Source organism: Canis lupus, chromosome 22 (assembly GCF_011100685.1).
Source record: "Canis lupus familiaris isolate Mischka breed German Shepherd chromosome 22, alternate assembly UU_Cfam_GSD_1.0, whole genome shotgun sequence".
Lineage (NCBI taxonomy): Eukaryota > Metazoa > Chordata > Mammalia > Carnivora > Canidae > Canis > Canis lupus.
In genome coordinates this window covers 17,196,986-17,210,557 of record NC_049243.1, presented here as the reverse complement: position 1 = coordinate 17,210,557, position 13,572 = coordinate 17,196,986, and the positions used below count along the sequence as shown (strand labels likewise).

General features: G+C 34.5%; 1 long non-coding RNA gene across 7 annotated transcripts in view; it reads right to left on the bottom strand.

Moving 5' to 3' along the window:
• The window catches only part of LOC111091635, a 43,846-nt gene that overhangs the window by 12,546 nt on the left and 17,728 nt on the right, over window positions 1-13,572 (bottom strand). For 6 of the 7 annotated variants that reach the window (XR_005376334.1, XR_005376337.1, XR_005376340.1 and 3 more), the window contains 2 exons: window positions 12,226-12,310; window positions 9,338-9,541 (listed from right to left, as the gene is read on the bottom strand). This is a non-coding gene — a long non-coding RNA (uncharacterized LOC111091635). The remainder of the gene's footprint in view (window positions 1-9,337; window positions 9,542-12,225; window positions 12,311-13,572) is intronic. The other variant, XR_005376335.1, reaches the window with a different exon arrangement.

Below are 13,572 nucleotides of genomic sequence, written 5' to 3'. Positions count from 1 at the left end.
AAATATTATGGTATTGGCATAAAAACAGACATATAGAACAATGGAACAGAATAGAGGGCCCATAAATAAGCCCACACTAATACATGAACTAATTTTCAACAAAGGCACCAAGAATACACAATGAAGAATGGATAGTCTCTCTAATAAGTGATGTTGGGAAAACTGGATATCCTTATGCAAATTAATGAAACTGAACCTCTATCTTACATTACATGCAAAAATCAGCTTAAATTAATAAAACGCTTAAACATAAAATAAAAAACCATAAAAATCTTTGGGGAAAATAGGGAATAAATTCCTTGACATTCGTTTTGGAATTATTTTTGGGATCTGACACCAAAAGCACTGGCAAAAAAAGAAAAGTATAGAAAGAAGCCAAAATAAACCAGTTTGACTACATCAAAACTATCTTTCCCACAACTATGGAAACCATCAACAAAACGAAAAGACAACCTACAGAATGGGAAAAATATTTGTAAACCACCTATCTCATAAGGAGTCAATATCCAAAACATGTAAGAAATTCTTCCAACTCAATGGCAAAAAAAAATCCTCAGTAACACAATTAAAAAATGAGCAAAGGAACTGAGTAGACAACTTCTGAAAAAGACATGCAAATGGCTTACAGGTATATGAAAAGATGTCATCATCATTGATCTTTGGGAAGTGCACGTCAAAACTACAATGAAGTCTCATCTCACATCTGTTTGAATGGCCATCATCAAAAAGACAAGAGCTGGGCAGCCCGGGTGGCTCAGCGGTTTAGCGCTGCCTTCAGCCCTGGGCGTGATCCTGGAGACCTGGGATCGAGTCCCACATCAGGCTCCCTGCATGGAGCCTGCTTCTCCCTCTGCCTATGTCTCTGTCTCTCTCTCCTCTCTGTTTCTCATGACTAAATAAATAAAATCTTTTAAAAAATATATTAAAAAAAAAAGACAAGAGCTAATTAACGTCAGTAAGGATATAGAGAAAAGGGAACTCTTATGTACTGTTGGTGGGAAAGGGAATGTAAATCGGTACAGTCACTATGGAAAACTGTATAGAGATTTCTCAAAAAAAAAAAAGTGACTACCAATTAAAATTGATTACCATATGATCCTGAATTCCACTACTATTTTTTTAAAGGACTACTAAGTCACTACTACTAAGTCACTATATTGAAAAGAAAACTGTACCCCCATGTTCACTGCAGCATTATTCACAACAACCAAGACATAGAAACAACCTATGTGTTGATCAATGGACAAACAAATATTCAGCCAATAAAAAGGAGATCTTGCCATATGCAACAGCATGGATTAATCTGGAAGGCATTATGTAAGTGAAATAAATCAGAGAAAGGCAAATTCTGTATGGCATCACTTATATGGGGAAATCTTTAAAAAAAAATAGTTGAACTCAGAGAAACAGACTATAGAAAGGTGGTAACGGGGCTGGCCACTGGAAGAAAAGAGGAGATTAGCCAAAAGATACAAACTTTTAAGTTTTAAAAAGAATGTGTTCTGGAGACCTAATGTGTTCTGGTGACTATAGTTAATATATATTTGAAATTTGCTAAGAGAGTAAATCTTAAGTGTTTTTACCATATATATATAAAACGTTAATTATGTAAGATAATGAATATGTTAGTTAGCTTGATTGGGGTAATCATTTCATAATGTATATGTACATGAAATCATCAGACTATACACTTCATAAAATATTAGAATTACGTTTGTCAATTATACCTCAATAAAGCTGGAAAAAAGGGTTCTTGGTACACAGGGAGACACTGAACAAGTATTTGCTGAGTAAATGAATGCCTAACTTGATATATATGACAATAACTAAGTAAATAAATAAAATCAACCACTACGATTATGGTTTTTTTTTCAATTGCCTTACATAATTTAAGAACATTATTGAGACATATCAAAATACACACTTTCTTGGCAAATCAAATCTTAACAGCTTTTTGAAGTAATTTTTATATCTAATAATGCTTTTTTGCAACAAAGTATATTTTGAATATCAGAAATGTACTTAAAATTGCTTTCTTTTGGTTGGTATTTACATGTCTATCTGAATGTAAATGTTACATCAAACCTTTTTATATTCCATTTCAGATTTATCACAATTTGTGATTGGATTTTTGTATTTTATTTTTTATCAAATAATTATCATCTTTGAATTGAACATACTTGAACATTAACATATATATAATATGATGGCTGCAAGATTTACATTTAATTCTATCATCTTTTTTGTGCTTTCTATTTGTCCTCTGTTTTTCTGTTTTTGCCTTCTGTAGAATTCTATGATTATTTTGTTACCATTCCACTTTGTCTTTTGTACCAGTATGAGAGTTTTGTTTCTTTCATTGGCTACCATAGTGGAAAGAAGGGAGTTACATAGCTAACCTCTAATTCATTCCTTTCCAGATTACAGGAAGGATATACACAAGGGAAAGAAAATAAGTCAGGTGACCTGGCCTAATTTCCTGATCAACATGACTACTGGTATTCTATGTAAATAGATCAATGATATTTTCTAGGTGGCGAGTCTTTATGGAATATTTTATTTATTTATTTTTAAAGATTTTATGCTTTAAAATGAGAGACACAAGAGAGAGAGACACACGAGAGAGAGAGAGAGAGAGAGAGAGAGAGAGGCAGAGACAAAGGCAGAGTGAGAAGCAGACTTCCTACAAGGAGCCCAATGCGGGACTCGATACCAGGATTCCAGGATCATGACTTGAGCAGAAGGCAGATGTTCAACCGCTGAGACACCCAAGTGTCCCATTATGGAATGTTTTAAACAGCAATCTCAGGCTAAAGGATTACTTATATTAGTAAGCCTTTTAGAATCCATAAATTTATGAAGCACATTTCTCTAAGAATATATCAGATAAGCTGGGAGTATGAAACAGACATGAATGAACACTCTTAGCTGTGTGAGGTGATAACTTATGTGCCTCACTTAGAAGTGACTTCCAGTCTGGACCAGAGACTGGATATCCCCTAAGAGAAGGAAAGACTTGAGTAGCTACCTCCTGCCCATACCTCTCTCCCTGCTCTGCATAGCCTCTTTATCACCTCTATTCTTGAAATTAACAATAAAGCCTGAGAAGGGGTAGGAGTTTGATTTGAAAATCAGGTCTTTTGTATTAGTTCATCTGGATTTCAACATGCATTCTCTACTTTTCAAATCCAACATGAATCAAAATTTTTGCTCTCTTACTTGATAAAGTAATTAAATTATTGAAAGAGTTTATTCTCTGTCAGTCTATGTCCCATTTCTCTATTGGTTTTCATTCTCTATTTTATAATCCAAAAGATTTTCTTGTGTTTGGAGTTTTTTTCTTATTTGTTTTGGGTTTTTTTTTTGGTTTTCGTTTTGGTTTTTTTTTTTTTTTTTTTTTTTTTTTTGGTTTTCGTTTTGGTTTTTGTTGCAATTAATGCTCATTGTCACCCCTTCTCAAATATGTACCCCATTGTTTTGGCTCTTCATTTTTTCTTATCCCTCAAATTTTCCATTTTTGGATCACTTTACTTTACACTAATATATATCCTTTATAATTTACTTTAGTGTACTTCTCTGGGTGGTGAATTATATGTTTATATACTTCTTTGAAAACGTGTATTTAAAAAAAAGAAAGAAATGTGTATTTTGAAAGTGATTTTGAAATACATATTCATTGGGTATAGCATTCCAGGTTAGATTTTTTCTTAAATCAAAGTTTTCTCATTCTAATGTAAATATATATTACAGAAGATATAAGTAATAGATTACTATAATTTCATAGTATCCTCAAAGTCTCTTATTTTCTTTGCTGTGTTTTCCATATTTTCCTCTGTATTCTTCAATAATTCTGAATAATAAGCTTCATTCAGTTGTGTTTAATCTATAGTTTTCAACTTTAATTTTTGTGTTTTCCACTTTTAGTTTCTGTTTATTTTCCAAATCAGTATTTTACATTTATAGTTTCTTATTCTCTGTAATTATTTCCAAGATTTTTCCTCATGTCTTTTAGAGTTGGTTATTTATTTGGTTATTTCATAACCTGTGTCTAATAATTTCAATATCTCAAATTTTTATGCCTTTGGGGTTTTTTATGTTTTTCACTGATTTTAATTCATTGTATTCTATTGTGTGTCTAGTTATTTCAGGCTATAACTTGAACACTTTGGGAAAATTAATTTATGAGGTAATTTGAGGTCTGGGTTAGCAGATCTTTTTCCCAGAAAAGAAGTTCATTAGCTTCATCTGGAATCCCATAAGCACTATATTTCCAGGAAATATTTAGTCCAATTTTTACATGTGAAGGTCACTGGACCATTCAGGTGCCGAACACTAAACTGATTGATAAGGTCCTGATAATTCCAATTATTTTTGCCATGAAATTGTAGCCAATCAGGTCCCAGCTTAAGATGGGGAAGAGTATCAGACTTTATCTTGTGCAAAACCTGGTTTTGGGCTCTTATCTCTTTTTCTTTTAATGCTGACAAAAACATATCTCTGTTTCCTAGCTGTTTGGTCTACATAAGCAAATGTCCACAGGGTAAAGGCAATTTGTAGTGCTAGGTTTAAATATCTGGATTCTTATCTTTTCCTAAAAATTTGGATGGGTTAATAGTAATATTGTTAGCATTTCAGTTGCTTTTTTGAAGTTTTTCTTTTTTTAATAATGGCTACAAAGCTCATAGAATTTTTATATAAAGAGAAATGGAAAACATTAATGTCATGTAACTTTTTTTACACTTGTATCGTGCTTTGCTCTTATTATTATTTTTTTAAGATTCCTTTATTTATTCATGAAAGACACAGAGAAAGAGAGGCAGAGATACAGCCAGAGGGAGAAGGAGGTTCCATGCAGGGAGCCCAACGCGGGACTCGATCCCAGATTCCAGGATCACACCTTGAGCCAAAGGCAGACGCTCAACCACTGAACCACCCAGGCGTCCCTATAACTTTTGTTTTTTCTATCATTTCTCTTCATAGTTCTTGTCCGATGAGACTATATTGCTGCTGTTTTATTTAAAGTGAAACATAAGAATATGTTAACGGCAAGGGCGACTGGATGGTACAATCAGTTAAGTGTCTGATGATTTCAGCTCAGATCATGATCTCAGGGTCTTGATATGGAGCCCATGTGTTCGGCTCTGTGTTCAGCAGGGTGTATGCCTGAGATTCTCTCTCTCTCTCCGTGCCTTTGCCCCTCCTTCCTGCTCTCTCAAATAAATACATAAATCTTTTAAAAATATATGCTAATGACAAGAAATGATGACAAAATTCCCCATTTAGAAGTCATTTTACACATAGAAAAGCCAAATGATCCCAAATAATCACTATTAATTCAGTTCTAAAAATGATCAAACTAAACAAATTTATAACTTGAATGCTAATAACAGTATCTTAAACTAAATAAAAAATTATGCCTGAACTTTTTATATGTAAACTTTATATTTGTAAAAAAAAAAAAAGTTGTTCATAACTACAGGTATCTAATCTCTTCCTCAATATCAGTAGTTATTTTTCCTGAAAACAAAAATATGAAGGATTAAGAATGAGGTAACTTCACCATTTTATCAAATGAATTTAGAATAGATTATCCAGGTGGCTTTGAGTTTTCTCCTCTCCTCCCAATGCCTCTCTTATCCCCTGAGTTTCAGATATCCAAAAGTACATGTTTGTTTGAGTTTGATAGTTACAGAGATTTCATAATATATGTCTACTTCCACTTTTTAACATTGTAGCCAAATATTTAGTTTGTGAAATAAACCATCCAATTAAATTGACAAAAACCAACTTCTTATTGGTAAAATTATGCTTCCCTTATTTGAGTGGAGTTATATTGCATATGCCTAAATATTCTGAATAATCTTGGAATAAACTCAAAAAGTTTACATCTAAAAGTTAATAAGTAAGTTTGTATTCTATAAAAACCAAAATTTAAGCAAACAATTATAGCCATTATCCAATTTTATTAATTCGTAACAAGCTGGCATATGTCCTTCCTAATTCAAGTAACGTATTCATGTACTAATGACTCATAAAACAGAACCCATAAATTTTATCTTAATGGAGAAGTATTTCACATTTATTTTAGAAGATTTATCATGATTAGGAAAGTTGCATGCTTTATTTTGTTCCAAAATAACTTTCTCATGGGACATTAACTTCTGAAAGTCTGTCCTGTAATATTATATATCCGTAAGATATTTTAATGTCTTATGTATCTTTCTTTATATTCATTCCCAAGTTTTAAAATTACTTCCTTAATACAATCAAAGCTTTTTCCATGTTATATTTTCAGAAGCAAAAGCAAGTCACTTTCTTACAGTACAGCTAAGAGTTGTATATATTCTTCTGAGGGAGATAATGGTAGTTTTAGATGTGTATAAGGAGGAAGTTTACAGTTTTCTAAATGATTTGTGGATTTAAAATGCATCACCCTTATGTCTTATATATCTGCATTTATTTTTCTGCCTTTTGTACTAAAGATAAGCTAATTAACTCCGATGTGTTTAACAGGCTAATATAATAAATATTTCCAGAGAAAAGTAAATCATATTCAGTGCAGCAGTGTTTGCACTGATTCATACTATCATGAAACAAAAATTAAAATTAAAATATCCTTAAGAACAAAATATATTCTTAAGAATTAAAAACAAAATTTCACAAACAAAATGGATAATAAAAAAATGGCTGAGTAATTTGAATTATCCTCAATTACTCCAATATTTTTATGGATATATCTTTTAAAATTTTTGTATTAAAAATGTATGTACAACCAATCTCTAAAACTTTTTCATTTTGCAAAAATGAAACTCTACATCCATTCAACAATGAACTGCCTATATCCCTCTCCCAAATAAAACACATGCATAAATGAAGAAAATGTTTAAAATAAGACACAGTGACAATGGCTCTTGCCTACACAGGATCCATTTCTCCTTTCTTTTTTTCCAATAGAACTTAGATTTAACTCAAGTAGTCTCTTTATTGCCAATTCCAAGGTGAGTGTAAACCAATAATAAAATACCTATCTCTAATGACTGACTCAGGAGTCCTTAGGACAATCACCATATGACGTTCTCCTGTTCATCATTATTGCTCTTTAGGAGTGAGCATGTGCACTGAGTTTACTAACCAGACAATGAAGAAAAATTTATAATCCATACTAGGAAGATGGATTTACTTTCTTTCTCCAACTAACCTTAAAGAAACAAGCTGTTTTCATTGCTACGGAAAACCACATTATAACTGACCAAGAGAGCCTTTGTAGCCTCCCCACACCCCAGCTGAACCACGCTTGAGACAGGTTTCTTTCTGACTCAGCAGCCCCTGACTTCCCTTTTCTATAAGATTTACTTTAGAAAACTTGTCATTGTAAATCTTGTTTTGCCCTTTTGAGATAGAAATCTTCAAAAAAGACTTGCCAGTTTTGTAGAACAGGACTTTCTCAAGGACTTAAAGCCACCTCCTTGAAATGTAAGCATCCAGGAAGATGCCTCTCCCTCCCAATTTCATGGGAGAGTAGGAGCCTACCTTCTGCAGTCCCCTTGCTCCAAGTTCTAAAGCTAGTTCCTAGTATGGAAGGATGAGATAGCTTAGTTTTCTTTTAAGTAAAGCCAATTAGCAATTAGCCAGTTGGGATAGGCCACAGAGATGGCCCATGATACACTCCCCTGAACTCTTAAAAATCCTCTGGCTTTATATCATAGTTAAGTTTAGACTCAGTTGTGAGCACACTCTCCTATTGCAATAGCTTTATTATTATTATTATTATTATTATTATTATTTATTGAAGTATAATGAACATACAGAGTTATATCAGTTTCAGGTGTACAATAAAATGATTCAACAATTCTATATATTACTCAGCATTCATTCTGATAAATGTACTCTTTTTTCTTAAGATTTTATTTATTTATTTGAGATACAGATAGAGAGAGAGAGAAAGAGAGAGCATGAGCAAGGGGAGAAAAGCAGAAAGAGAAGGAGAGACAGACTCCCCACTAAGCAGGGAGCCCGACATTGAGGATCAATCCCCAGATCCCAGGATCATGACTTGAGCTGAGAGCAGACACTTAACTGACTGAGCTACCCAGGACGATAAATATGCTGTTTATCTCCTTTATCTATTTCATCCATTCCCACTTTCCACTTCCCCTCTGGAAAGTACCACTGTTTTCTCTGTATTTAAGAGTCTAGGGTTTTGTTCATTTGTTAATCTCTTTTTTGTTTGTTTATTTTGTTTCTTAAATTCCATATATGAGTGAGATCATATGATATCTTTTTCTGATTTATTTCACTTAGCACTATACCTTCTAGATCCACTCAATAGCTTTGAATAAGATATTCGATGTCTCTTTGACTTTGCCTAGTGCAAATTTTGCTGTGACATAATCATGAAGTTTGTCAGCCTGAGGACAAAAACATTGATGTAAGGAAGAGTGTACAGAGAAGAAAACCAAGGAGCAATAGAATCACAACCCTGATGATGCCTATCTAGAATTCACCTTATCTTTTAGGCCTTCTGTCATGGGAGATAGTAAGTGTCAATGTTTAAGTCAACTTGACTGAGAATCTTGTGGACATTTACAGTCATTCACAATCTTACACTTTAATATCAGATAATAAATATTAAATTACTGTTGACTCATAACAAATAATAACTGAAGTCGGAAGTTGAAGTAATACTTTCTTCTCTGCTAAGTTTAGACTGACTATAGATCAAAGCTGTGAAAATTATAGAAAAACATTGTATCAATGTTGAAAAATTTCCTTCCAGTAAGGATAGAATTTTTTCAAAAGAATCTAAACTAATCAAGTTTAAATACATTCATTTTATTGTGCTCAGAATTTAGGACAGTGTCCAAAGCCTCTGAACTATGAATAAATGTGAATTGATTGAATGACCATTCACCTACACCTAATACATAGTAATTTTATCTAAGTCATATTAAAACCAAAAGAGATTACTTAAAAAAGGATATTTTCATAAGAAATTATATATCTATTTTTAGATGACTGTCAGCACATTCCATATATATTGAATGAATGATGTCTTCTGTATTTTGCAAAAAGAAAAACTTAACAAATTAGAAGTCACAAGGGAATACAGATTCATTCACTGCCTTTTTTTTTTTTTTTTTTTGGTCTTTCAATGAAAAGGAATCAGGTATAATACAGAATTACACAGCCAAATACAGGAAAAGGCTTAATGACTATGCAAAGTATTTATGCAAAACTATCAGCTTAAAGGAGATCAATAGTAAACTGTCAAATTGCTACACTGGCAAGTCAGCAAGCTTGGTAATTAAGAAACAGAAAACTCTTTGGACATACATACCTCTCCTTTCACTGCCAACATGGAAGACATGCTGCCTGTAGCCCATTGGTTCTGTGTCATCAACTGGATGACACAGAACGCTAGAACGCTATCAGAGAATCCTCATTCCTATGTTCTGAGAAGTATCTGGCAAGACCTACTCATTTCTCTCAGGTGCTGCACTCCACTACAGGTGATAGAATCTTCCTTGAGAGAATCCAACTTCTGAAAGAAAAAAGAAAGCCAACTTCAGCCCTTCAGCCATAGCACAGAGTCAACAAGAGCTTTTTCACAACTTTTAAATATTCATGAATCTCCAATAGTTGGAGGCAATGAGGAGACTAAGCTAGTCAGGAGAGGAATGCTGTCTCTGTGTTAATGTGATAAGAAATGGTATGAAAGACTTACGGTATTAAGCATTTCAGCTGTATCATATTAGCACTGTATCATAGACCTTGCTTTTCTCCAGCACAATACAGAAATCATTATTATGTTAAGACTTTCTTCCTAAGAAATAATTGGGGAAAAAAGCTAATGGGATAGAAGATCTAAAATACATTGAGATTTTAACATTTTTCCTTAAAAAGAGGAAATCTTTAAAACTCTTCCCCAAATTGAAATAGTTTGAAAACATTTAGTTTACAGTGTCTTCCAGAAATGTCATAAAATAATTTTTGTTCGAAAATTTGTATTCCTACTTATCTATTGGCAGAAATGTGGTTGTATGTGCACATGGATGTGTTTGGAGAGTGTGTATCTGACTGAATATGTGTGAAGGTCTGTGTGGGATGTGAGTACAAGGTATGTGAATGTGCTTCTACAAGAATAGGCAGTAAACATAAAATTAGAGCTGGGAAGGGTCCATGAAATCAAGTAAAATGTTGACTTTCATATCTTCCAAATGACTTGTGAAGAAATATACATGTCATATATGCACTAGGGAATTCCTGTTCTGTTCTTTAGAAAAAATGGACAAATTTTAAAATAAAAATCCATAAGTAAATCAATATTTAATATCTGTAACAAAATTATCTAAAATGTTTCATCCATAAAATGGCTCAGCTATCTTATTTGAATATATAGAATAGGGACAGCCCCAGGGGCTCAGCGGTTTAGCGCTGCCTTCAGCCCAGGGCATGATCCTGGAGACCGGGGATCAAGTCCCACATCAGGCTCCTGGCATGGAGCCTGCTTCTCCCTCTGCCTGTGTCTCTGTCCCTCTCTCTTTCTCTCTCTCTCTCTCTGTCTCTCATGAATAAATAAAAATCTTTTAAAAATATACATATATAGAATTAAAGGACCTACTTTTTCGATTTACTAATTTCATTTTGGATGGTGGGAGGGGAGGGATAAAGGAAGAAAGGAAGGAATGAAAAGAAAGTGTGAAAAGTTAGAAATTGCTGAAGTAAAACCAATGAATTACTGAAGCAGTAATTCGTAAATGTCCCCTGTGCACATACCAAAAAGACAATCTGTAAACCAGGACCAAAAGATGGAATGAGGCTCTGAGGTGTATGGTTATAAAGCAGCTTACACAGTGAGAAAGCAGTGACTGTTGACTCTTCACAGTGATTGGCTGCAATATTAGAATTCTCTTAAATGATAGGGAATTGATTAGTGGTTACCTCATACCAATTTTGGAAAAGAGTTCAAGTTTTGCTGATGATTTCCAGTGGCACAAGCAAGAAATGACCCGGGTCATGTTAGTCTTGGAAAATAAGCTAACCTAAGCTTTGTTTGTATGACTAAATTGGTTTTGTCTGCTCAGGGAATTTTCAAGGCTGGTCTCCATTTGCTTTTTAACAAAAGAAAGGAAAGAAAGAAACAGGGTGGGAGAGAGAGAAAGAGAGAAGAAAACACCAAAAGCTCTGATCCTGATAGGTATACAATTAGCCCATAAACCTCTGGGCTTCTCTAGGCAACTACTCAAAAACCCCTTCCCCTAACCACTCTCATGCATCTCAGGCTGCCTTCTGTGATTTCCCCCCCAAAAGTTTAGGGGTTAGTGTTGGGTGAAGAACACAGAAAAAAAAAAATGACACATACCAAATTCAGGAAGAACCTGTTTTAGACACTGTCAGAACTGAAGACAGAACAGAAAAGGATCTCAAGGATTCAGTCCAGTGACCTCGTTATACAAAATGAAACCAAGTAAGCGCTGGGACACTGTTTTTTCAGTCAGTTGAAGCTGCTATAATGAAATACCATATAGGGGTATCTGGGTGGCTCAAGTCATGATTCCAGGGTCCTGGGATCAAGCCTGTTGAGCAGGGGGCCTGCTTCACCCTCTTTCGCTGCCCTTCTTCCCTGCCCCTCCCCCCTGCTCCTACTCCTAGTACTCTCAAATAAATAAATAAAATCTTTTTAAAAAAATAAAAGAAATATCATAGAGACTAGGTGGCTTAAACAACAAAAATTTATTTCTCATGTTTCATTGTTTCATTAATGAAACATGAAATTAATCGGAGATTAATGTACCAACATGGTCAGTTCCCTTTCACACACACTTTCCTTGGTATCATACACACTTTCCTTGGTATCATACGCTGAGGAAGATCCCTTGTCTCTTCTTTTTTTTTTAGATTTTATTTATTTATTCATGAGAGACACAGTGAGAGAGGCAGTGACAGGCAGAGGGAGAAGCAGGCTTCCTATGGCGTGCCCAATGCAGGACTCGATCTTGGGACTCTGGGATCACACCCTGAGTGGAAGGCAGAAGTTCAACCACTGAGCCACCCAGGCTCCTCTCTTTCTCTTTTTGTAAGAGCACTGATCTCATCATGAGGTTCTCACTCTCATGGCCTAATCCAACCCTAATTACCTCCCCCAAACCCCTCCTCCAAACACGATCAACATATGAATTTGAGGGAGACACAAACATTTAGTCTGTAGCAGACACTGAGACTCACCTGAGGACCCTGTCTCAGATATTCTGAAAATTGGTCTAATATAATTTCCACTGCAAGATGACCCAATACTTGTTATTCAAAGGGGCTAAAAAGTGAAAGAAACAAATAATCAGGGAATCCACTAAAATCTTATCTTTTGCTGGCATATAACTGAACTCTATCCCACCCTCCTCTTTTAAGGTGCTGAGCCATCTTGCCCCCATCCTCAGTTGATCTTTCCCTCTATTCTCTGAATTTTTCTTCCTTTAATTCCCATGACCTCATTCAACAACATCCCTAGTGCAATTCTTTTCACTGTCAAATGCTACAAAATATTCTACATTCATCATCTCCACTACTGTATTCTCATCTATTCCTTGACATAATAAGCATAGTGTGATCTGGTTTCCAGCTTTCTCACTCTTCAAAGGTAGAACTGAGTAAAATCACACAGTAGGGGATTGCAAATGTTATTAAAACTTCCATTATCTAATGCTCATAGTGACAGATTTTATGTATGTTGCTCAATTTATCCATCCAAAATAAACTGAAGATTATTTACATTTCAGAGAGGAGAAAACATACTGAAATATTATGTATCTTGTCCATTATTATTCAGTTTGTCTAATGATACAGATCATTGCTGCATATCATCTTTGTCTTATAATTCCTTTGTAACCTTCTTCCAAGTTACATTCAAAAAATATTTTTCCATAAATTCCTCATGATTTAATTAATTTCTCATTCTAATACACCAAATTTGCCGTCACTACTACTAAATCTAATGACCTCTTTTTCAATCTTGATTTCATTTTCTTTTTTATTTTTTTAAAGATTTTATTTATTTATTCATAGAGATGCAGAGAGAGAGAGAGAGAGAGAGAGGCAGAGATACAGGCAGAGGGAGAAGCAGGCTCCATGCAGAGCCTGACGTGGGACTCAATCCCAGGTCTCCAGGATCACGCCCTGGGCTGCAGGCTGCGCTAAACCGCTGCGCCACCGGGGCTGCCCTTGATTTCATTTTCTAATTAATTTCCATTTGATTAATTTCTGGCTTTGGGCATTATCAACTCTCAATCTATTCTGTATAGAGGGGCATTTAAGAGTGTTAGCTACAGCCAGACAGAACAGAGTTTGAACTTCATCTCTAACACTTACTAGGTATGTCTGACATTAAGTAAATTTAACTGTTCTTTACTTCATTCAACTCATTTTTAAAATTAGGAACATAACATATTCGAAGACTGTGGGGAGGATGACATGAAATAAAGTGTGTAAAGGGCTCAGTACAATGTCTCACACCTAAGCACTCTATTAAGAGTACCCTTTATTCCCTACTGAAATGATTACCTCTTTTGTCGGCCCTAC